Source organism: Silene latifolia, chromosome 1 (assembly GCF_048544455.1).
Source record: "Silene latifolia isolate original U9 population chromosome 1, ASM4854445v1, whole genome shotgun sequence".
Lineage (NCBI taxonomy): Eukaryota > Viridiplantae > Streptophyta > Magnoliopsida > Caryophyllales > Caryophyllaceae > Silene > Silene latifolia.
The window spans coordinates 141,502,713-141,515,138 of record NC_133526.1 but is presented as its reverse complement, the minus strand read 5'-3'; the positions used below and the strand labels follow the sequence as shown (position 1 = coordinate 141,515,138).

The following is a 12,426-nucleotide window of genomic DNA, read 5'->3' as shown; positions in this document are numbered from 1 at the left end:
CTTATCTCCAAAATCATAACTCGCGATCCACAATTGTTACACACACTCACACTAGATCCTCAAGTTTTCCTGTTTATTGTCATAAAACTTATCCATAACTTAACATAATACTAGTTACCAACACCCTATACCCACTATCCCAATAAAGATTACGAACCACTTGCCGCTTCTAGCTCAGCGCACACATATTCCACAAAATTCTTGCCACAAATATGCCAACCAATGCCTCATCTAAAACAAGATTGAAAGTACTCTAACAACTTCTCACAACTGTGTCCCATTAACAAAATATCACTATACCATGACAACAACGGAAACATACGCAACTTTCTTGCATATCATACTTTACCCTCACTCCCAAGCCGAAACTGGTAAGAAACATTAATAAACAAAACAACAATCTATATGCCCAGACCGACACTGACAGGAATAAGTAGTAAACAAACAACAATCTATATAACTGATATATACTTTCGAAAGTTCGTCTTATCAGTGTCCTACCTACTCCGCCACAACCGATGACGGCATCGCAACACCTCCAACAACAGCCGCACCGCAGCACGAAAATACTCGTATCACAACACGAAGTACTGTGCCCGGATCGCCATCCGAGGCACAACAACCACGTCGATAGTCATCGCAACTTATACAATCCCACAAACACTGACTTAGTACAACTTCTTTAACCAGAAGACTTCCTTAAAACCGCTTTACTAGATCACAACATATTACACGGAATCATGGATAATAACCTTATGAATATTATCTATACCATTACTCATGAGGTCAGAACCTCACACAAACATTTACACATATCATGGACCCATAATCGAATCTAACTAGCCAATCCTCATCACGTAAGTTACCACCTGATAAGGTTACCTCTCGCCCGTGCTTAACTCGTATGCCCCTCCTATCACATTCTCCCATTCGCATAACTACCCCTTCCTGACAAATGTAACCATACCATTAATACTCAACTACTAACACCCGCCTCCAATAACCACATTTCATACCCCCTCACAACCATACATATCAATCCGGCCTCTACAAAAATTAACCTCTTTAGAATGGATATCTTTCCTATTTATCATCACCCTTAACCACTAGTGAGAACACCACAACACCACCATTGTTCGATATATCAAACCTCTTACACTCACCTCTGCATATAATGGTTCCTATTTTTGGATAACATCCCAAATGACGGACATTAATTCCATCAACAAAAATTACCTGAACCTTCATTCCAAGTCTACCCTTAATTGCATCATCACCCAACTCACCACCAAAATCTCATATCGAGCAAATACTTAACCAACTTTTACTTTCCTTAATTCCTCGAAGCTCATGGCTAACATGTTGTCCTGAAAATCCTATATAACCATTAACTCACACCCTCTCATGATGTTATCGTACATCTCTATGATTCCTTACTTTCATGCTCCTTAACTCCGGTCAACGTTCTCTCAGCTTACTTCTATCCCTCTTTCCCCTTTTCACTCAATAATACCAATTAATAATTCACGTCCTTCCTCCTTCTACCTAACTCTTTAGTAATCCGTTTACCTTCTCATTGCTCCACAACTCAAATTCCATTAATTCATATCAATATCTTCTCATTCTTTCTTATCACCGACCCTCTCCCATTATGCTACTCACTCACACTTGTCACCATTAAGTCCACACAACCAACGTTTACTGATGTGACTCTTAATTTTGCACATTTAGTCTCCTAATTGAACCTATTTTGCATACTAATATAGTATTTCATAGCCATTTTATCCATCAATTCCTTCCTATCTTGCTTTCCTATATCATTTTATATATCTTGTAGAAAAAAAGATAATGAGGCAGAATCCCCGTCTCTCGTGCATATTCGGAAGCTTGTTGACGATCTTGGACGGACTAGTATGAAGAGGAGACAAGAATGATGACCAGGTATGTAGGAATAAAGAGTATATGGAAGGATTATAGGCTTAAAAGCAAGAAAAAGGGAAACTGCAGCTCAACCCGCTCGGGTCAAGAACAACCCGCTCGAGTTGTTCCTCATCCCACTCGGGTCAATCTCAACCCGCTCGAGTTGAAGCTTAGAACGCGCATTTTTCACTCGGGTCGAGCGGATTGTTTTACAGGAAGCTTTTCTTCGCAAGCTAGGACGCGAATGTCCCTCGGGACTTGCAAAGATCTATTCAACACTTAAAAATGTTATTTACTAATCTACCCTTGCTTAACCTAATGATGTACCACTATATATACTCCATTTTTAATTAAGCCCTCTTAGTGGAGGCAAACCTTCCTTAGATTAGATTAGAAGTCGATTAGAATAGATCAATCTCAATCATTCCACAAAATTACACATTAATCTTTCCTTAATTATTATTCAAGTTTATTATTAGGTAATTGAAGATTATTGGGTTATTATTGGGGAATTGACAACTCTTCATCAATCAATCAAGTTTTCTTCTATTATTCTTGTTTATTTCCTCACTCATCAATCAATCAAGTTTATTATTGTTTATTTCCTCACTCTTTAATCATGTTTATATTTGTTGTGATGATTAACACCATTGATAACATGTCTTCCGTGATAATGAGTGAGTAGTTACTTAACTTGGGCTAGTGGGGGATTAGGGGAACTATAACATGGGGGTAGATCCATACTTAATCTAATATGTTATCTTATGATTGCTTGTTTGTTGTAATGTCAACCTATGCACATGTTATGTTTGATGAAATGCTAGACTATGAAACCTTGCATTTTTTTACCCATCTCTTATCTATTCAACAACACTCGTAAGATATAAACCAACTCGAGTCTTGTTAGACCATGCATTGAAGTGAATAGGTAGAAAGTAAATCGACTTGTAGGAGTTGTACAGCCTAGACGACTCGGCTCCGGGACCCAAATCTTCCTATGAACCGTAAGACATAAACTAACTCGGTTCCTCTACAACAATAATTGCTTGCAACTATGGAAACATGTTTGTATGATCACCACCACGAATCCCCTATGAAACCATGACATCCTAGTGCTTTTAATCATTTTGTTTTATTGCTTGTTTACCTTCCATTGCTTTTATTAGTTTAGAATCATCAACCCATTTCAATTGTGACAACCCTAAGTGCAACTACAATTGGATTGAACAATTTTAGTACCCCCGTCCTTTGGGTTCGACCCCGACTTGCTTGTTATGCTAGTAGTTGGGTATAAATGTGTTTGAGAGCATACAACGACATGCTCCGTCAAAATGGCGCCATTGCCAGGGACGGTGTTGTGTATTTGAATTGTTCTCTTGTCTAGTTTTAGTTGTGCTTTATCTTGAGGAGCCTTGGTGGTCGGACACAATCTTTTCGGTAACTTGTCGTTAGGAGCACCTAGACCAAAACACAATTTATAACTTCACCAACAACTCTACAATTAGTAAAGAGACAAGTAAAGGTCGGATCCCAAGGGACGGGAATTGAGATAAGATTTATATTGCAACTAGTGGTGTCTTAGGGGTGTCACAATTGGGGTTGATGTAGAAGGTCACTAAACTAAATAGCAATGAAAGCAAACAGGCAAGATGAATTAAAAGGGTTGTAAACAATTGATAAAAAGCACTAGGTTGTCATGGGGTCATAGGGGAATCATGGGAATTGATCATACAAACATGTTCTCAAATTATAAGCAAGCAATTATTGTTGTGATGGATTAAGTTGGGTTATATCTTACAATCCTAGGAAAGTTTGGGTCCCAGAGCCGAATCGATTAGATTGTACAACACCTACAAGTCGACTTAATCTTCCCTACTCAACAACATGCATGGTCTAATGAGACTCGAGTTGGTTTATGTCTTACAAGTCTCATTGAAAAGATAGGTGATGGGTAAAAAATGCAAGGATTCATAGGCCCACATTTCATCAAACATAACATATGCATGAGTTGAGATCATAACAAGCAACCAAATAAACCATGAAAGCATATTAATTTAAGCATGAATCATTCCCCATGTTGGTTTCCCCTAATTACCCATTAACCCTATCTAGGTGACTACTCACTCATTATCAGGTTGAACATGCTAGCAAGGTTGTCAATCATACCAACAAAGTGAAATATGATGAATAAATGAAAGTAATTAACAATAATTAAAAAGGTATTAAGAGAATTATACCTACTAATGATTCCAATAATAAAGCAAAGAATAAAAGAAGTACTTGATGCTTGATGGAGAGGTTGTCAATCTCCCAATAATAACCCAAATAATCTTCAATTACCCAAAATAAAGGATGAACAAGAGAGATTAAGGAAATAAAACTTGTATTAAAACTTGATTAATTGTTGATTACAAGATTAAAGAGAGATTTGATTGATATTAACTACACTAAAGATTGCTAAGAAGAACATGCTCTTCTAATTAGACTAATGGGGTATTTATAGTGGGGATTAGGTGTAGGAATTAGGGTTAACTAAGGGCTTAAATGACGATTAAGTCCCTACTTAAGGAAACGCCGGTATTTTTGGAAGGATGGGCATCTTTCTTGAAGCTTGAAGAAACGAATTTGTCTGCCTTGGAATCCGGGCGTCTTCAGCACGGGACGGGCGGTTTCTGTGGTCTCTGCCCGGGCGTCTTTGGGAGAAGACGAGCGTCTTCTGAAGCTGCTGCCCAGGCGTCTTGTGGAGAAGACGCTCGAATTGTGGTGGTGGAGGACGGGCGTCTTCAGGACAATTCGCACGGATTGTTGGACAGTCTCATTTCTTCTTCTTTTCTTCCCTTTTCTTCATAAAATCCTTGGGGATTTCCTTGGGGATGCAAGGATCTTTTCTCATCATTGCCCATCTACTATAGTATGTACAAAGGCCTTCTAATCTTGTCTCTCCTTGATGCTTGGTCATTGAATTCAATAAATTTAGTCTCATTTTGCCATGAAAATGCAATGTTTGCACTCCTTTCCTACCAAGGACACAAAACCTCAAAGAATATGCAAAACAAAGAACTAAAGACAATAAATGACCCAAATATGCACTAAAAAGCATGGGAACAAGGCTAATTCGGGGACTAAATATGCTTTAATTATGGTCACATCAAATATCCCCAAACCGAACCTTTGCTCGTCCCGAGTAAAGAGGTGACAAAGACTAGGACCATTATTTAAACTAACCTAGTAACATAGTCGATATGAGACAATTAGCGGGCCTCACTCCGCCCCTTCAACTCACAACAAGACAACCATGAGATAGGATGCCTTCTTGCAAGGCAAGGTGGGTCTTGCCAAAATGGCGACACAACCAAACATTAAGCACACAAAATCAAGTAATGGATGCATCTACAAAAGAATAGCCACTTTCCTCATCTAAGTGGCGGAAATTATCTACAAGGAAAGCAATTCAAGGGTACACACTCCTTCATAGATGCAATTTCTTCAAACTACTAAGCCTAGAAAGATACCAATAAATCACCTCCAAATTGTGTCAAGCTAGGGCACCTTTGTCCTCAATCGTTAAATGCTTTTGTCAAGAGTAGACTCCCTATGGTGTTAGAAACACTGGAGGATCGCAGAATTCCCCCTCATGCCTAGACAAGAAGAAGGGTCGTCCCCTCTCTACCATGCACAAAAATGGATACGATGGATAAAGGGATCGATAGAATTTGAGTTTCACTTTGGGAGTTTGCTTTGTTGTTGTTTTCTCCCCCAATTTCTTGTGGCATATAACATTTGAGAACACTTTCTTTTTGCCATTTCTTTTTGATTTTTGGCAATTCAACACTTGACAACTTTCAACTTTTCTTTGCATTTCTTTTGAACATTTTCAAAGTCACCCCATATGTAGTGAGGGTGGCTTATATTTGAAGCTTTAGGAGTTCTATTTTTGCACCTCTTTTCACTTGATGCATTCTTGCAAACTTTCTTTCACTTTTCATTTCATTGAACTCAAATTGATTTCTTTTTGTGCCCATTCCCATTGATGACAAAAAAATGTGGTAGAACATGGATGATGGATGGATGCATGCATGGTTTCAAGGGTCACCTTGGAATAAACGGTAGCCAAGGAGTTATCACACCACAAGGTACTCTTGACTAGGCCTTAATTCATGGGTCAAAGGATACTAGCATGACACATCCTAGGGTGTTTTACAAGTATTCTATCAAGCAAAGTCTTAAGAAGAAAAAGCATCTACTAGGGCTTATATACACTTGTCAAGCTTCCCAAGTAGACGGTTTCGCAAAATTTTTCTAACATGCAACTACATGCCATGATGAAACTAGCATATAAACATCCTAATTCAAATGATTCTACCAACTAATATGACATATAAACTAAATACAAGTCCTAAGTTCACAATGTTATACCGCATCAATCAAAATAAAGCCACATAGTCATTAACATAAAGAGGAAAAAGGAGATTGGAAAGATCATACCATGCGGTCTTCAATATCATCATGTCTCGGATGTGGCGTAGTCGATCAATGTGAAAACGGATAGACAAACATAATATAGACAAACAATATATAAGACTACACTACAAAGGAAATGAACTTGTTTTTTGGTTTTTTAAATTTTTTAAATTTTTATGGTTTTTTGAAAATTTTCAATTTTTTTGGATTTTTAAATAAAAGTTAAGTTAGAATTCCCCATCCCCACACTAATATGGGCATTGTCCTCAATGGCCAAAATGATGGGAAATTATGCAAACATGATGCATGATTTCTACACTAAATGCAAGCTATAGTAATCTACACTACATGATGCATGGTTTTTTGTTTATGACGGAGAGGATAATTTAGATTACCTCCCGTTGTGTATGCATGTACTTCCCCAAACCGAGTTAGACATTATTTCTAATGTCCTAAGGTTGGGTGTAGTTCATGCACACAAAATGCAATGCATGAAACTAAATTTGTCATTTTGGATTTTCATAAGTGGGAACAATAAAATAAGAACACCTCAATGGGGCCGAGGTGGTAGTCCTCTATGGTGCTAGGACTACTCCAACTATGATCAAGATAAATAATTAAAACAAAGAAAGAAGTAGGCAAACCTCAAGAGGGTAGGAGCCTCCAAAGCTTGCTAATCTTCCACCATATCATCATTATCATCATCTTCCTCACTAGAAGTGGACTCATCACCACTTCCCTCTTCACTTTCTTGTTCACCTTGTTCATCATCCTCTTCTTCTTTTTCACTGGCCTCTTCATCAATGTTATCATCAACATCTTCATCACCGACAACCGCATTGTCACCCGGAATCTCACCCCTAGATGCACTCGGAAATAAGACTTCCCTATCCGCCCAACTAGGCAAAGGACATGAAGGATCAAGTAGTCCTTTCCTAGCTAAATGAAGGAGGGGTGGATATTGGGCTAAGTAAGCATCTTCTGGTCCTTGAAAGCTTGCTTGTGCATCTCTTGCATAAGTAGAGTCATATAATCTTTGCTTGCTTCAACACCTTCGGGTTTGAACTCTTGGTACTTGAAAGGATAGGGTGGTGTGACAATGGAAGAGGAGGGCATTTCAATTTTACCCCTTTGTTGTCGGATGATATATTCGGCTTCTTTTGAGAGGGGAAGGAGATAGTTGGTCCGATGGACACTCAAACGACAAATCTTTGAAGGCAAAGTAAAAGATCTAGCCTCACTTGTGAGCCACCCATACTTGGTGTCAAGAGGGTTATGAGAGACCCACTTGTATTTGTTAATCATAGCATCCATATCAACAAGATGACCCCCCTTTTTCGCCACATACTTGCTATCCTTATTGAAATTCGGATCAAAGTACTTAGCCAAAAGGGTGACTAGACCTCCATTCACAATAACGGTGGTGCCTTGCTTCCCACAATCAACATTTAGCCATCTTTCCACCAAAAGCCTTAGAGAGTTGAAAGGCTTGGTGAATTCCCTTCCAATGTTTAAGGCCGACTCAAGAAGAACAAAATCGAGCTTGGTAAAGTGGTTGGTGTCTTTTCTTGCAATGATGCTATTCCCTATGACCTTGTGCCACACTCTAATGCCCGGATGGTGGACTAATAGAGCGCGACTAGCATGATAGTTCTCAAATTTCCTTCCGGAAATTGCCTCCCAAAGAAGAGCGGGGTCATACTTGCCAACATTCTTGAAATAACTAGGTGAATCACTAAGACCCAAAGCTTTACCCATTTCCTCAAAGGAGATGCGCCAACTCACATTAACTAGGCGGAACTCGATGCTTTCCATAGTCTCTACCTTGTTAACTTTCAAAGAACTCAAGAATTCTAAGGTAAGGGAGGGGTATGTCAATTCTTTTGTTTCAAACAATTTTTCCAACCCCATGGCCTCAAAGAAGGCTTTAGTTTGCTCAAAGACACCCAAATTGTTCAAGGCATCTTCACAAATAAACTTGGTGGATAGAAAGGATTTTCTAGCATACTTGGCAAAAGTGTCCCTATGGGTTTTAGAAATGAAAATTACCTCCGGATAGTTCGAAAGTTGAGCAATTTCCGGAGTAGTTGATGTTGTTGCTTCCAAGGGAGGTTGTTGTGGTTGTACTTCCAAGTTTGAACTAGCTACCACCATAGCCAATGAGGCTTTCTTTGCTTGAAGACACTTTTGTCTTGTTGAGAGTGCCTTTGCCTTAGGGACCTTTGTTGCTCCCTTTGTCCTTGCCATTGATGATTGAACCAAGAAAAGAGTGAAAATCTTCAATTTCCAAGTGTACCCAAATCGATTTAAAGATGAAAGGCTTTGCCTTTATAATTTTGATTTTTGTTGAAAGAGGAGTGATTAATTGTTGTTAAAATGATGTTTTGATTTGGTTTTGATGAATCTGGTTGAGGAAATCTTGTTTTGGTGATGGAGAGGATGAGGGTTTTGAGTTATGGGGTTTATGGGTAGTGTTTTGAATGAAGGAATGAAGAAATGAATGTGGGATGGGGTTTATAGAAGACCCGAAAAATTTGAATTGCAGGGGGAAGACGGGCGGCTTTCCTTCGGGACGCCCGGATTCTGTCTGTTCTGGGCTTCAGAATTCTCGCCTAAAGACGGGCGTCTTTCAGTAAAGACGCTCGGATTTGTAACTGCGGGACGGGCGTCTTTCACTGAAGACGGGCAGATTCCTTTCCAGAGATTTTTCTTGTTTTTCTCAGCCAAAAAGACGGGCGTCTTCTCTTCCAGGACGGGCGTCTTTCTGAAGACGGGCAGATTCTATTGCAGGACGCCCGGATTTGCTAACAGTCCCAAAATTTCAAAAATTCAGCTCATGAAGGACGGGCGTCTTTTGACAAATACGCCGGGATTGCCTGAAGACGGGCGGATTCACTTGAAAACGCTCAGATTGTTCCCCTTTTACCCGAATTCAGTTCCATCCGTGTACTTGCATATCCCGTTTCATTTTTTTTCATTCTTCAAAATCTCATGTTCTTCATTGTGGGGGCTCTACTAAGGCATGAATAGCCTAGGCAATTGCTATCCCCACACTAAGCTAAAGCACTATACATCAATTGAAATCATTAGTCCCTCCCTCACTTCTCTCAAAAATGATAATTGTCTTGATCAAAGTATAAAAATCCAAAAATAACAAAAATGCAATACAAGAATTGAAATGCGAGTTAGGGAGTTAGAAATATTTACAAATGGTGGTTTAGGGAGGACTCCACCAAACTCTCATCCTTAATGAGATGTCATGGAGGCATGTCCAAGGTGTTGTTGATGTTGCTCAACACCTTGAAGAAATAATCAAAAGCTTGTTCATTATCGTGATAAAGATCTTCAATAGACCTTTGCCCTTGTTGTCGGTCTTGATCGATAGCATTGCCAATATAGGGATTAAAAATCCCTTCAAAATCATCGTCCTAAAGACCACAAACTTCATCTACTTGATCACTAAAGATCTCTTGAGTTGATAGAGACAACTCTCCCAATTTCTTGTCTTGGCCAATGAGGCCATCTTCTTCATTGCTTGACTTTGATGAGCTTTGCAAGCTCTCTTTGTTACAATTCACTTCCTCTTTGAATGGAGAATCTTCAATTTTCTTCTTCCATTGGAGTTCCAACTTCTTCCTATCATCCTTCCGGCTATAATGATCAATCATAAAACATGGTTCATGCAAACGGGGAACTCTCATGGTCTTGTCAAGATTAAAAGTTATGCTCTCATCTCCCACTTCTAGAGTGAGCTCTCCATGTTTCACATCAATCACCACACCCGCGGTGTGTAAGAAAGGTCTTCCTAGGATGATTGGAATGTTGGAGTCTTCTTCCATATCAACAATGACAAAGTCCACCGGGATGAAAAATTTCCCAACTCGTACGGGAACATCTTCCCATATCTCTAATGGTGTCTTCGTCGATCTATCGGCCATTTGGAGTGTGATATTGGTGCATTTAAGCTCTCCCATCCTCAACCTTTTACTCAACGAGTATGGCATAACACTCACACTAGCCCCTAGATCACATAAGGCTTTGTTGATTGTGGTGTCGCCAATGGTACACGGTATTGAGAAGCTTCCCGGATCTTTGAGTTTTGGAGGTGAACTTCCTTGAATTATTGCACTACTCATCTTAGTGAAGGCGATAGTCTCAAGCTTCCGGATCGACTTCTTCTTTGTGAGTATGTCTTTCATGTATTTTGCATAGACCGGCACGTGATTGATTAATTCCGTGAAAGGAATTGAGACTTCCAAATTCTTCACAATTTCCATAAATTTTCCAAGTTGGTCATCAAATTTGGGCTTGGCTTGACGACTTGGAAAAGGAAGTTTAATCATAATGGGCTCCTTCTCCTTGACCTTGTCTTCATTTTTCTTTGAAATTTCTTCTTTTGATAGTTCTCCATCCTTGGGGTTTTGCACAATTTCTTCTTTGTCACTAGCTTCCACAACTTCATCCTTAACTTGCTTCTTCGGTGCTTCATACCTTGTACCACTTCTCAAGTGAATGACACTATCCGTTTCATGTCTAGGGGGATTACTTTGAGGTGGTAATTGCCCCTTTTGTCTTTGTGAGCTTGAAGATGCTAGTTGAGTCACTTGGGTTTCCAACATTTTGGTGTGAGCTAGGATGTTGTTGATGGTGATTTCCTTTGCTTGACTATCTTTTTGCATTTGAGTGAAAAATTCTTGTTGATTCTTTTGCATTTGAAGGACCGCTTTTTGAACATCAAAACCTTGGTCATTTTGTTGATTGTATGGAGTTTGATTTTGGTAACCTTGGTTTTGGTTGTAAAAGGGTCTTTGATTTTGGTTTCTCATGGGAGGTGGGGTGTATGTTTGTTGAGGGTTTTGAACATTTTGGCTTTGTATGAGAGATTTGGATGGAATTTGGTGTTTTCATTGTAATAGTTGGAATAAGGGGTACCACTCTTGTATGCTTGGAAAGCATTCACTTGTTCATTTGTTCCCCTACATTCACTTTGGTCATGTCCCAAAGTTCCACAATTCTCACATATCCCACTTGGGATTGATGAAGATGCCGTCATGGCATTAAAATGATGCTTTGGTGATTTTGAGGCTTCTTCAAGTCTAGCCATAGCTTTTTCAAACTTCAAATTGATGGTATCAATGTGAGCACTAAGTTGAGCACCCAATTGAGTAATGGAGTCCACTTCATGCTTTCCTCCTCTAGTAGCCTTGCGAGGTCTACTATATTGTGAGTTATGGACCGCCATTTCCTCAATTTTGTTCCAAGTTTGATTGTCATCAACTTCGGTGAACATTCCATTTGTCCCATGTTGGGAATGTTCCTTGAATCTTCATAAAAACCGTTCCAAAATTGTTGTACCAAGAACCACTCGCTAAGTCCATGGTGAGGACATGAGCGACAAATTCCTTTGAACCGCTCCCAAGCTTCATACAAAGATTCTTCATCCCTTTGCTTAAAACTCGTAATTTGAGCTCTTAGCATGTTAGTCTTTTCCGGTGGATAGAACTTTTTGTAGAAAGCTAGAGCCAACTTCTTCCAAGAATCAATTCCGAGAGTAGCCTTATCAAGGCCTTTCAACCATTGTTTCGCGGTGCCAATTAGAGAAAAAGGAAATAAGACCCATCAAATTTGGTCTTGAGTTACACCGGTTTGAGAAATCGCATCACAATAGTCACAAAAGGTTTCCATATGAGAATGAGGGTCTTCACTAGGCATCCCCCCAAATTGGCTTCTTTCGACTAATTGGATAAATGCGGATTTGGCAATAAAATTTCCGGTTAGATGTCATGGTGTGGGAGTACCATTGGGTAGGTTCTCCTCGGTGGGTACGGAATGTGATGAAAACTTAGGCATTTTCGGTTGATTTTGTGTCGGATTTTGTGTTGGGTTCTCCTCACCTTCTCTTGCAAAAGGTTTGATGAACTCAATAGTTGGTTGGATATCTACAACTTCACCAATACCTCTCAAAGTTCTCCTAGCAAGTCTTCTATTATTTGTCAAAGTTCTTTCAATTTCGTGATCAAAAGGTAACAAGTCACATTGTGACCT

General features: G+C 39.4%; 1 non-coding gene across 1 annotated transcript; it reads left to right on the top strand.

Annotated features, from left to right (window-relative positions):
* The first annotated feature begins 11,752 nt into the window (after window positions 1–11,752).
* On the top strand, window positions 11,753–11,859 carry LOC141618278 (small nucleolar RNA R71). The gene has a single exon (XR_012531352.1). It is a non-coding gene; the product is annotated as a small nucleolar RNA R71 (small nucleolar RNA).
* Window positions 11,860–12,426: the final 567 nt, after the last annotated feature.